This window comes from Alligator mississippiensis, chromosome 1 (genome assembly GCF_030867095.1).
Source record: "Alligator mississippiensis isolate rAllMis1 chromosome 1, rAllMis1, whole genome shotgun sequence".
NCBI lineage: Eukaryota > Metazoa > Chordata > Crocodylia > Alligatoridae > Alligator > Alligator mississippiensis.
In genome coordinates, this window is record NC_081824.1 from 428468992 (window position 1) to 428482314 (window position 13323).

Here is a 13323-nt window from a genome sequence, read left to right on the forward strand (position 1 = left end):
ATGGACAAATGGGTGATCTTCACTCTAGCACCTCCTGTGATCAAGCTGGTTTCAAACCTACTGGCACCTGCCTTTCCTTTGGATTAAGCCAGCAAGGCTGAGAGGGGGACACTGGTATGTGAGCAGCTCAGTGCCTCCACACACACTGCCCAGGCTTTTGCACCCTGGAGAGGTCACTCCAGCTTCACTTTTTCTTTCAAGCAGGGGCAATGTCTCATTTGGCACAATTCTTTTGTCTCACAAAACAGACAGATGCCTAATACTAACACTTCCTGACCTCTACTGAGAACACCCCTCCTGATACGGCCTAGGATTGCATGTATCTTTTTCGGAGCCACGTCACAGTGGGTCAGTAGGCCTGTATTTGACTACTACACTCAGATATTTCTCAATGGCAGTCATTTGCAATTGATGACCCCCCCAATTCATAGAAATTCTTATTATTAATCCCCAAGATAGTGATTTTTCATTTGTACTAGTAAATTTTATTGGATGTCTATTATTCAGTACTAATGATCATTCAGTTCTTTCTGTAGAGTATCTTGATGCTCTTAATATTGACAGTGCCTCCAAACATCATATCATTAGTAAGTTACATTAGCATACTCCAATCCAACTTTTTAGATCTGGTTTACTAATGAAAATATTAAATAAGACTAGTTCTAAGACCAATCTCCCTCCATCTCAATACATTCAAGCACATTCATCTTACAATTCTTCTACTAATTACTAATGTCTCCAGCTTAACTAATAATTTCCCATGTGACACGAAATCATATGTTTTACTGAAGTCTAGACCCATTAGTCCTACTGCATTGGCCTTGCCTAAAACATGATTTATCTTTCTAAAACGGTTATCAGGAGAATCTACCTTTGGTAACCCCACACTCAGTTTATCCTTTTTTCCATTTATCACACTAACTCTGTTCTTTCTTTCAGAGTTTATTCTACAGGTTGGGGTCAGACTCACATGCCCATGGGTATCCAACTCATTTTCTTTTCTTTCTGAAGTCCTCAGGGGAGCTATATCAATGAACCTCTGCCTTGCTGTTTCCTTTTTTCCTCTGTCCATCAGTTTGTTTTGGCCATATTATTTCCCTTATACAGCTGTCTATATCTGAATAGTCCTTTCCCAATACAGAAATAATCCAAATCAGGCCATCTGGCCAGACATGTATCCTAATCAGTTTATACTTAGGACTGTAAACTTGACAGCTACCTGTGGTAATTTCACCTGTGGTACAAACTCAGGATATTATTTTTTCATCTGAGTTATTAGCAGGGATCTGGGTTTTCCATTCACCATGGAAAAACACAGAAAAAAGATGGATTTTATCATTTTGAAGAGAAAAAAGGGAGTTTTCTTTTTTTCAGGAGAAAAACATAGATTTTCTCCTTTAAAGGAAAAAAACACGAGAAATGGTGGGTTTCCCCTTGCAGGCTGGCACAGTTCCAGTCTGCAAGGAGAGGAGGGAGATCAGGCAGGGGCATCATGTGCCTGTGCACATGTATATATCCACATGGCAGCCAGGCAGTGTGGAAAGCAGCTCCCACAGCTCTCTGTGGCAAATCCAGGCAAATCCAGGAGCCCCACACCACCATGATGAGGTGCCTCCTGCCCACCTGGCAGTAACAGGGGTGGCAGTGTGGAGTCACTGAGCTTCCCCCCCTCACTCTGTTCTGCTGCACTGGGTCCCACCCACTGAGACACATGAGGGGAGAGCAGCAGGACAGGGAGCCCCAACCTGCAGCTGCCAGCCCACATCACCCCACCCCCCATGGGCTCTGCTCCAGCCATGCTGCCCACAGGGAAGGGGGAGCCATGCTCCATGGTCTGCTCCAGCTGCAGCAGCTGTCACCTCCCTTGGGCAGCAGCTGGGGCGAGGGCGCTGCTGGGGCGAGGGCAGGGGGGCTGTGTACCTAGGTCCCTGGCCCTGTAGCTCTGGCAGCTGGGGGCCTCCTGTGGCAGGGCAGGGGTGGGGGGGACAGGAGACTGTGGGTCATGAGTGAGGGCACCAGCAGGGGTGGGGGACTCTGGGTTGCAGAGTGAGGGGTACTGGCAGGGCTGGGGGTTGGGAGTGAGGGGCACCTGGGGGATGAGCTGCAGGTTGGGATTGAGGGGCAACAGTGGGGCTTGGGGGACGGGGGGCTGTGGGTGGGGAGTGAAGAGTGCCAGCAGAACCCAGGGGGCTGTGGGTAGGGAGTAAGGGGCACTGGCAGAGCCAGGGGGCGGTGGGTGGCAAGTGAGAGGCACAGGCAGGGTCAGGGGGCTGTGGGTCAGGAGTGAGGAGCACCAGCAGGGCTGGGGGGCTGTGCTTTGGGAGTGAGGGGCTATGGTATGGGCAGGGCACCAGCATATCAGGGCTGCTCAGTGTGACAAAGCGGTGGGGGGGACAGCCACAGCTGGACCTGCATCCTGGTGAGCAAAGGGGGATGGAGGAGCTCTGATTTTCCATGATAAAAAACCCAAATTAAACAACAAAATGTACAGGTATTTAGAATTAATTTTATTATAGTGATTGAGGCACTGGTAGGCTTCCAATTTGTTTTAAAATTGTAAATATATCAATAAAATATTGTGTTCAACTGATACCTCTATCTATAGTGGTGCTTCATTTTAATTGTAGAAAAATGCAGATTTGGGGTTTTTTAATCAGAGAATTTGCAATTTTTAGACAGAGAAAACCTGGATCCCTGTTTACTAGACTGACTGAAATTGCAAAATATAAGACAACATCTGCCCAGCAATGTAACAGGTGAATTCATGTAACACCAGATTTTGGACTTTTCCCAAAATAGTTTAGTGATTTTGAAGACAGACTTTTGAAATTCCATACAGCTTATTGTATGGGAATATTTTGGACAAGGACTTAAAGAATAAGTTCCTGTGAGTTTTGCATGGGTATTAAAGATTTTGTAGGGTTTATAATTAGAAAAGGTTTTTAATAAGCTTATGAGTTAACCTGGATATTCTTCACAAAAACTTCTCTCCTCCCACTTCTCTTAATCCTGGGATATGTACCTGTTTGGTTGATACCTTCCACTTCAGAAATTGCTGTACTTTAGCAGTATTCTGTGAATATTTCTTTTAAAGTTTGATAGCATTAAACACAGTGTATTAGTATAGAGGCTCCCACAGTAGAACCCCAATTAGCTAAAAGCTTTTAAAGAAATATTATTGCTTTGAAATTCTTTACATTGTGAAAAGAAGAATTCTCTCTAATGAGGGTTAGTAGATTATCACATAGAAACACAACATCAGCATGGTTTCCTTCATTCCTGATTAGTTTGAGAAGGTACACACCTTCATAAGAAAGTGTTTCATAAGCCACAAGATGGAGCCAAGAGTCAAAGAAAATAGTGAAGAGTTGTTGTCACCAGTTACAATTATTATTTTCTATCAGACCATTTTACAGAAATACCCTTTCCTGTTGGCAAATTGCACCCGCTATGCTTCATGTTTGCCTAAAGTCTCAAGTTGGGTTTGGGCCAAGAAGAGATGGGGCAAAGCTGCAATTAATGCTGAGTTCTCAGGAGTGGGAGAATATACTATACAGAAAATGGGAACCTTCCTGGTTGGAAAGCAGTAAGTCAGGGATGAGCCAGCTGCAGCTTATGAACAAGAGGCAGCCCTTAACATAATAGTTTGGGTCCTGTTGTGAAAACACTTGTTGCCTACAAGGACTCAGTGCTTTCTCTGAGTGGGATTACAAGCAAGGAAGGATGTAAGAGTCCCCTCACTTGGTGTAGCTTGTTGTACCATAGCTGCCTGTGGGTTCTGGGTGGCACAGGCCTTGCAAACTCAGGTCAGGATACCTTCAGTCCCCTAAGAAGAGAAGGCAAGGGTTCAGTAAGACTATTCCTGATTACATGCAGTGTGTCCCCCACATACTATCAGCACTGTGGTACCTGTGTTCATACATGGCTGGCTGACTAGTGAGGTTGCAGCCTAGCAACTGAATGGTGTTGTTATCTGCTTCTGTTTGTGCTAGTTGTGGCTGAAAATTCATAGATATAGAAACTGGATATAGTTTCAGAAGTAAGTGATGACATTTCTGTCTCCACTGGGAGGTGGTAGAAGTACTAAATTAGAGGCTTTCAAGCTTTGGTCTACAGACTTCAAAAATTCAGAGTTGGCTTTCAGGCAGGATTGTCAAAATGCCTAGATTGTCTTGGAACAGTTTCTGTTATTGGTGTGGAGAAATCACCCCCCAGTCTGCCTCACTGCTGCAAACAGACAGCCCCTCCCCTCCTTCCCATTTATTACTGAGCCTATATGATGGTGTGGAGAAATTCCTGAGGGAGTGGGGAGCTTGCTTGCTTGTCCTCTGTCCTGTGTAATCCTAAACTCTCACCCGAGGGTGCTGATGTTTTTTAAACTGACCAACCAGTATCAGCTGTGGTCTGAAGATACTGATTGATGGCTGGGTCCAGGTGGTGAGTTCAGAAAGGTTATAAATAGGGTCCCTCCACCTTTGGGAAAGGATAGAGGGTGATCTTCTGGTCACTGAATCAGGATGAAGCTGTGTACCTCCAGAATCCTCTGGACATTGCTGTGGGTAACTTGTCTGAATTGTAGCCAGTAACTTAGAAAACAAATGTTCTAGACTCATGCTAAAAGGGCCAATGAGCCCTTTAAACTGTTTTGCTCAAGGCTGTTTTCCTTCAAGATTCCTTTTAGCTTGTTTCTTTTCCTTCCCTATGCCCTCCCTCTCCAGCCAGTAAAGCTATCTGTCATAGCAAGCCTGGTGGTAAATGTTTGAGAGGGCTTGGGAAAGCCTGTTTGCTCCCTTTGCTTGGCTGACTAAGGGAGGCTACTTTCTGTGCTTCAGGCTAAACCACTCCAATATCTCACAGTGGGTTAAGCACCCTCAAGGTCTACAAGGCCTGTGTACCCCAGGGGGCACAGAGCCCAGTCAAGACCAGACCCCAGGTGGTGGCAGCTTCTGGGTGTGCTCCAGAGAGGGAACCAGCCAGATGTAGGCACCCCAGGGGAGGCACTCAAAGCTTGGTTTTTGGTCAGGCACAGTGAGGCGGGTGGCTCAATGCAGGAGTGCCCCCTACTGGCCTGACATAATTTACACATGTTCATTTCCAGGAGTCTCCATCCTTTTGCCAAAAATTAGAAGATAGGAACTGAGCTTTATAGAGTTTGAGAGCCATAGACTTAGAATGAATAAGGATGACAAGACAAAGCCTTCATCTGTGTGGTGTGTCAGTGGGAGAGTCACTGAGAGACAGCATGACAGTCAGAGGACACTTACCAATCACAGCATCGTACTGTAATCTTATGCAACCCTATGTCAAGAATCACAGCCACTCCAGCAAAAAGCATTTACAGCCTAAGAACCTGTCAGGGAGCAATGCAGAAACAAGTGTTACTGATCCCAGATTCAGCACATGAGCTCTGTCCATCACCCTGGGGCCAGCTGGGTTTGAAGGTTTGTGGAGGCAGCACTCTCTCACACTCCTGAAAGACAAGGGTCATCTTCTGTTGCTCCTTATAAAAAGAAGCTCCCGCAACTTACATGTGGATTTTTCCTACAGCATTCAGGAGAGAGCAGTATCCAAGCTAACCGAGCTGGAATGAGGGTCTCTCAGACTGCTATTTTGTTAGGCTGGGATAGCAGTGGCAAAGGAGTATTCATGAACAGCAGGAGACAATAGTGGATCCAGAAATGGCACAAGGAGACTGTGGCCCCCAACTTTGGTTACATTGTACATATGCAGTACAATATGAGCTCTGAGCTCACTGCCTGGTTGGTGCAGGCTCCTGCCAGAGCTCCACGTAAGCAGAAAGCCCTGAGCTCAACAGCTGACCGGGCAGGGTCTGGCTGGAGCCCCTGCATGGCTCCAGAGTCCAGGGGGTGAATGCTGCTGCTGTTCGCCCTTCCCCTCCCTCCCCCTTTCCACTGAATTCAGCCAGAGGGGAAAGGGGAATAAACAGTGGTGGCAGTGCTACACGTCATCTGAGCTCTGAAGTCATGCAAAAGCAGGGGCTCCAGCCCACACTGACAGCTCATGCATGACACTGCCACCCTACCACATCCTCTCTGGACCTTCCCTGCTAAGAGGGTACTATAGGTTAACATTAAAAAAAACTGGGGGAAGATGCAGAATGAGATGCCCTAGCCACCAGTTTTATCTGTGGACCAGCTGTGGCTGACATAGCATTGGAATAGAGGTGTAGGGACTAATCAAGGCTGCCTAGAACTGCCTGCAGTGCTCATTCAGTTTCCAACTGACAGATACAGTTAGGCTCCAGGAGTGGCGAGAGACGCGCGGGTGAAAGCCCGCTGTGCCCCCACTCCCCCGAAGACTCCCCAGCAGCCAAGGAGCCCCCCGCCGACCTCCAGCACAGCCAGAGGTAAGTGGGGCCTGTGGTGGGAGGGGGTTAACCCCTAGAGAGTGGGAGGAGGCAGCCCCTGCCCAGGCCTCTACTTGGCCCAGCCCCCCAGGGAGCCATGCGACCACAGCAGCTGTGTGAACAGGCTGCGCAAACAGGCACGCTTGTCTGCCGGCCCATGAGTTAGCGCAGAGTTCGCACAGGAGGGTGCGCAGGAGGCCCCGAGGCCCTGCCTGCGAGCCCCCTAGGGTAGACAGACTCAGGCCCAGCCTGCCTATCAGCAGCAGCACCCTGTCTGCAGCCCCCTCTTCTGGCACCTCAGAGATGGCCACCCAGACGGAGCCCCTGCTTCCAGGCTTGACGCAGATGGAGCCCCTGGCTCTCAGCTGCGGGGGCTGCCTGTCCCTTTTTCAGGCTCTGGGGCCTGGGAGCATGGGTACCTCCCCTTGTGGGGTCTGCTTCCTTTTGGGGTCTCTGGCGTGCCAGCTGGAGGAGCTCCAGGCCACAGTCCAGAGACTGTGCACCATCAGGGACTGCGAGCAGGAGATAGACTCCTACTGCCAGGCCCTTCTCCCCCGGGAGCTGGAGGGTAGACCATGGTCTCCCTCCAGGACAAGGGAGGACTCCAGGACCTCCCATTCTGTCCAGTCAGGGGGATGGATCAAGGTGTTCAAGGGCCCTAAGGCCCGCTGCACCAAGGCCCCTGCCCTGCCGGAGTTTAGCAACAGGTACAAACCTCTTGCAGCCCCAGCAGAGCCTGCTGAGTTGCCACCTCCCGCAGGCAACACAGGCTTAACTGCAGCTACCGCCTCCACTCTCCCCAAGACAAAATGTAAAGTGTTTGTTGTGGGAGACTCCATCCAGAGGGGGACTGAGGGGGTAATCTGCCACCCCGACCCCTTAGCCCAGGAAGTCTGCTGCTTCCCAGGGGCCCGCATCCGAGACACTGCGGAGAAGATCCCTAAGCTCCTCCAGCCCACAGACCACTATCCCATGCTCCTTATTCATGTGGGCACCAATGACATGGCTCGGAGCACTCCCAGCCGGGTCATGAGGTGCTGCAGGGATTTGGGAGCGGGGCTAAAAGGTCTGGGGGCACAGGTGGTGTTCTCTTCTATCCTCCCAGTCTTGGGGTATGGGCTGAGGAGGATCCAGGTAGTGAACCAAAGACTGCGGCGCTGGTGTCATCGAGAAGGCTTTGGCTTCCATGACCACAGCCTGCTCTTTGGCAAGAGAGGCAGCGAGCTGCTAGAAAGAGATGGCCTCCACCTCTCTCCCCTGGGGAGGAGGCTCTTCTCAGCCAGACTGACTGATCTACTCCACCAGGCTTTAAACTAAGCCCGCTGGGGGACAGGGGGACTACCGCCACTGCTGGCCTGCTGAGCAACCCTTGCAAAGCCAGCAGGCCAAGGCACTTAAGGGAGCCCACCCCTGCCCCAGCCCTGGTACAATCTGTGGGCAAGGTAGGAGCCCCCAAGGGGACACTTGCCTGCCTGTACACAAATGCCAGGAGCTAGGGGAATAAGCAGGAGGAACTCGTCCTCCTGCTTAACACAAATTATTACAATGTCATAGGGATAGTGGAGATCTGGTGGGACTCCACCCATGACTGGACCATGGGTATAGATGGCTATACCCTGTACAGGAGAGATGAAGTAGATAAAAGGGGCGGGGGTGTAGCTCTCTATGTTAAGGAAAGCTATGCGTCCCTGCAAGCTGATGTTGGCGACCAGGGTGGATGACTGGAGACCCTCTGGGTTAAAATCCATGGGGAACACGGCACAGGGGACACAACGGTAGGAGTCTACTACAGACCTCCCATCCAAAGTCAAGAGCTTGTCCAAGAGTTTGCCCGGGAACTGGCTGAGGCTGCATGCTCCAGGACCATGGTTGTCATGGGTGACTTCAATTACCCAGACATCTTTTGGGAGGATCACTCAGCAAAATCCAAGCAGTTGCAAAGATTCCTATCGTGCGTGGATGACCTCTACCTGACTCAAGAAGTCTACAGGCCAACAAGAGGTAAAGCGCTGCTCGACTTGGTGCTGGCTACTGGGGATGACCTAATCAGTGACCTAATGATCGATGGGAAGCTGGGTGACAGCGACCACGAGCTGATCACTTTCACCATCTGCCATAAAGCTGGCAAGTCAGTCAGCAACACTGAAGTTCTTGACTTCAAGAAAGCCTACTTTGACAAGCTCAGGAGGCTTGTCAGTGAGGCCCTAAGGGACCACGACCCCAGGGGGAGGGGAGTTCAGGAAGAGTGGTTGCTCCTCAAGGAAGCGATTGTCAATGCACAAGGTAATTCTATTCCATCTCGGAGGAAAGGCAGCAAGAGGGCACAGCAGCCCCCCCTGGCTCTCCAGGGATCTAGCAGACCTCCTGAGGCTAAAAAGAAAGGCCTACAAAGGATGGAGGATGGGATTCACCTCCAAGGAGGAATATTCTGCACTGGTCCGGTCCTGCAGGGAGCAAACCAGGAAAGCCAAGGCTGGAACTGAACTCCAACTAGCTTCGAGTATCAAGGACAATAAAAAGTCCTTTTTCAGATATGTGAGGAACCAGAGGAAAAGCAAGGTCAACATTGGACCGCTGCTAAACCAGATGAGACAACTGACGCCCAGGATAAAGCCAACCTAGTAAATGGGTACTTTGCATCGGTCTTTCATCAGTCCCATGAGACACCCATTCCCACTACAGGACAGGAAGGTCCAAGTGAGGGAGATTCCCTGCCCTACATCAATGCAGAACTCATGAAGGAACACCTTGAGAGGCTGGATACCTTCTAGTCAGCAGGCCCTGACAATCTACACCCCAGGGTACTCAAGGAGCTGGCAAGCATCATAGCCCAGCCTCTGGCACAGATCTTCGAGAACTCCTGGCGCTCTGGTGTAGTGCCCGAAGACTGGAAGAAGGCCAATGTGGTGCCTATCTTCAAGAAAGGGAGAAAAGTGGATCTGGCAAACTATAGGCCCATCAGCCTGACCTCTATCCCGGGGAAGGTTTTAGAAAAGTTTATTAAAGAGGCCATCCTTAATGGACTGGCTGACGCCAACATCCTGAGGGATAGCCAGCACAGGTTTGTTGCGGGTAGGTCTTGCTTGACCAATCTCATTTCCTTCTACGACCAGGTGACCTATCACCTGGACAAGGGAGAAGAGATTGATGGCATACATCTTGACTTCAAAAAAGCCTTCGACCTGGTATCCCATGATCACCTCTTGGTGAAACTGGCCAATTGCGGCCTTAGGTTCACCACAATCCTCTGGCTGGGGAATTGGCTCTGTGGTTGGACCCAGAGGGCGGTAATTGATGGAAGTCAATTGACATGGTGTCCTGTGACCAGTGGGGTCCCCCAAGGCTCTGTCCTTGGACCCATATTGTTCAACATCTTCATTAATGATGTGGACACTGGAGTCAGAAGCGGACTGGCCAAGTTCGCCGATGACACCAAACTTTGGGGCAAAGCATTCACCCCTGAAGACAGGAGGGTGATCCAGGCTGACCTGAACAGGCTCAGCAAATGGGCGGACGAGAACCTGATGGTGTTTAACACTGAAAAATACAAGGTTCTCCACCTTTGGAGGAAAAACCTGCAGCATGCTTATAGGCTCAGCAGTGCTATGTTGGCTAGCACTACGGAAGGAAGAGACTTGGGGGTCATCATTGACCACAAGATGAACATGAGCCTGCAGTGCGATGCTGCGGCTAGTAAAGCGACCAAAATGCTGGCTTGCATCCATAGATGCTTCTCAAGCAAAGCCCGGGACATCATTCTCCCCTTGTACTTGGCCTTGGTGAGGCTGCAGCTGGAGTACTGCGTCCAGTTTTGGGCTCCACAATTCAAAAAGGATGTGGAGAAGCTTGGGAGAGTCCAGAGGAGAGGCACATGCATGATCAGAGGTCAGGAAAACAGACCTTATGACAACAGACTGAGAGCCATGGGGCTCTTTAGCCTGGAAAAACACAGACTCAGGGGTGATCTGATGGCCACCTATAAGTTTGTCAGGGGTGACCACCAGTACCTGGGGGAACGTTTGTTCACCAGATCGCCCCAAGGGATGACGAGGTCGAATGGTTATAAACTGCTGCAAGACCATTTCAGGCTGGACATAAGGAAGAATTTATTTACTGTCCGAGCCCCCAAGGTCTGGAACAGCCTGCCACTGGAGGTGGAAAAAGCGCCTACATTGAACACCTTCAAGAAAAAATTGGATGCTTATCTTGCTGGGATCCTATGACCTCAGCTGACTTCCTGCCTTTGGGCGGGGGGCTGGACTCGGTGATCTTCCGAGGTCCCTTCCAGCCCTAATGTCTATGAAATCTATGAATACCTGGAAAGGAGAAGTTGGGGCCACAGCTCTGGAACCTCTGTGCATTAGCAAGGACTGACAGAAGAGTTATGGGCAGTAGGGATTTGCTACATTTGTGAAAGTGCTACTCAGGCCACTGCACTGCACTCAACAAGCTGTAACACTTAAGGAAGACCTGGTACCAAAACAGAACAGTTCCTTCTCCCCCTTGCCAAGTGGCTTTAGTTCAGAAAGCAAAGAGGCTTTCCTTGGGAAGAGGCATACTTAGCAGCTTATCTCACTTTTCCTATCTCTAGAATGATGATAGTTTTTTCTCCTTGTCTACTAGGTGGGTTGGTTAAGATTAGCACAGCATGTCAAAAATAAAGATCCAAAGCATATAAGAACTAAGTATTAGAATTTGAAATCCAGAATGCCTACTGCTGAAAGGGCAGTGTTTCACCAGTGTACTATCTGAATAACTTGGGAACTAACTGAAGTTTATTTTCCCTAATCTGTATATAACAGTGCAGCAACCTTATTTGCTGACACAAATTTCCATGTGTTAAAAATGATCCTTTGTAATTTGGTTTTGATTTTTTTTTCCCATTCTCCAGTCTTCTCAATTTGATTACCTCCATTTGTAAAATTCTCCTGCTTATTGCTTACAGCACTTATTACCTCACTGCTGAACAAGCCTGGTCTTACACGACCTGTTTACTTTGTTTGGAGTGGAGGATTTTAAATAAACTCTCTCCCAACTGTTCCATGAATATTTGTGCTTTCCTGAACTCACCTTGATCATCTCTTCTAGGATTCAGGCCAGGATGCCTTGGAGCATTTGGCATACACCTTTCACGAAAGGCAGAAACACTTGTGTTATTTTTTTCTAGGTCCTCAGGACTGCTTTAAAAATCAAATGACATTTTGTTCATTAGATCTTTGATGTCTTAATCCTCTTGCCTCATGTCTTTGGGATCAAAACTTTGGCCTTTGGCTGTAAACTTTGGCTTGTAACTTTATTGATTTCTTAGTAATCTGCAAAATCTAAATCCTGGGTTTCTTCTAGAGATACAGTAGTTTCTTCTGAGTCACTGTGGGTTCTCCATAGGGACTAGAGAGCCTACACAGAACACTGCTGGTGACTAGGTCAACTATACACTTCATCTGAGTGGCTAGCAAACCAATGCCTCATCTGAACATTTCTAAATGTTTTTGTGTTTGTCTTTTGGACTGGATGGCAAAATTAAAGCCTGACTACCTGTCGTCACTGAATTCCATCAGCACTAGTTCTAATGTAGATCGGTAGTGTCCAACTCATTTCACCCCATTGGCCAGATATGGACCACAGGGATTCTCACAGGCAGGGTGACCCACCTTCAGCAGCATGGCAGCAGCTTTTTGGCATGGCTGACAGAGGTGCTGCATTGGCATGGCTCCAGGACCCAGGGGGTAATTGCCGCTGCCATCCTCCCCCACTTCCCCTGCTGAGGATTTTAGTCACCAATTATGACCAAAGATCCCGAATTTGGTGGTAAGCAAAGGTATGGGGGCAAGTGGTGGATCTGGGATTTCCTAAAGGGGGCAGCAGGAGAAACAACCCACACAGAGAGATTGGCTCATTCCCTGCTTCCAGCCTCCTCCTTCCCTATCAGTATGGGCAGACCATGCCAGAGGAGCCTCCAGGGACTTTAAGTCCCAAAAGTACCTCCCCTTTCCTTCATGCTCAGAGGCATGTCTCTTCCCATTCCCTCCCCACACTCCAACCTGCCACTGCTGCTTTCCCGTTTGTCTGGGGGCAAAGAAAACACCAGAGTGAGCACATGAGAACAGCTCCCTGCCCAGTGCCCTTGGGAGCAGGTGTGGGGACGGGGAACCTCCCTGCCCATCCCCACTGCTGCTGTCCCTGTCTCCAGCTAAGTCCAGTCTCTGTACAGCCCAGATGGAGCAGGCAGGAACCTCTCTGGTGCTTTCTCCACCCTGGGACTGTGGTGAAAATCACAGCTACACGTGGGGGGTGGGAGTGTGGGTGGAGAGAGGAGAGGGTAGAGGATGGGACATGCCTCTAAGCGTGGAGGGAAAGGGATGGGGGATTTTCTCCTGATTTAGAAACTTCAAAAATTCCCTGGAGGCTCCTGTGGTGTGCTCCAACCCAAAACAGGGATGCAGCCCCTGGATCCATCCCTGTCTGACCATACCAACACAGTGGCTCCAGCAGCCACACTGTCACATCTCACAGGCTGCCAGTTGGACAGCCCTGATGTAAGCCATCACTTTCTGTGACTATCCTTAATACCAGGTGTTCATATACCTATAACCCATTATAGACTTCACCAGGATACACGAAACAGTGGTCAAAGTAGCTTACACTAGCTGTGCTCAGCTTAGGTGAAGTGTGAATCCAAAAGAATTTCATGCGTGCGTAGTGAGTCTGTGGTGAAAGCACAAGGGAGTTGGTTGTGGAGGAGAGGGATCCACTGTGTTTGGAAGATATAGGCTGGTCTCTTGTTCTCTAGTCTGGACTACAATAGCTACCCATCTTGTTGTCCTATCCACAGTCTCATCTATTGTGCTCTGTGCTATACCGCAGCTTGAATGGCCAGGGGCATAACTAAGAATTTTGGCTCTCTGAGTTTTGGTGGTGGAGGGTGGGATTCGGAGTATTGAGAGTTTATATTTTCA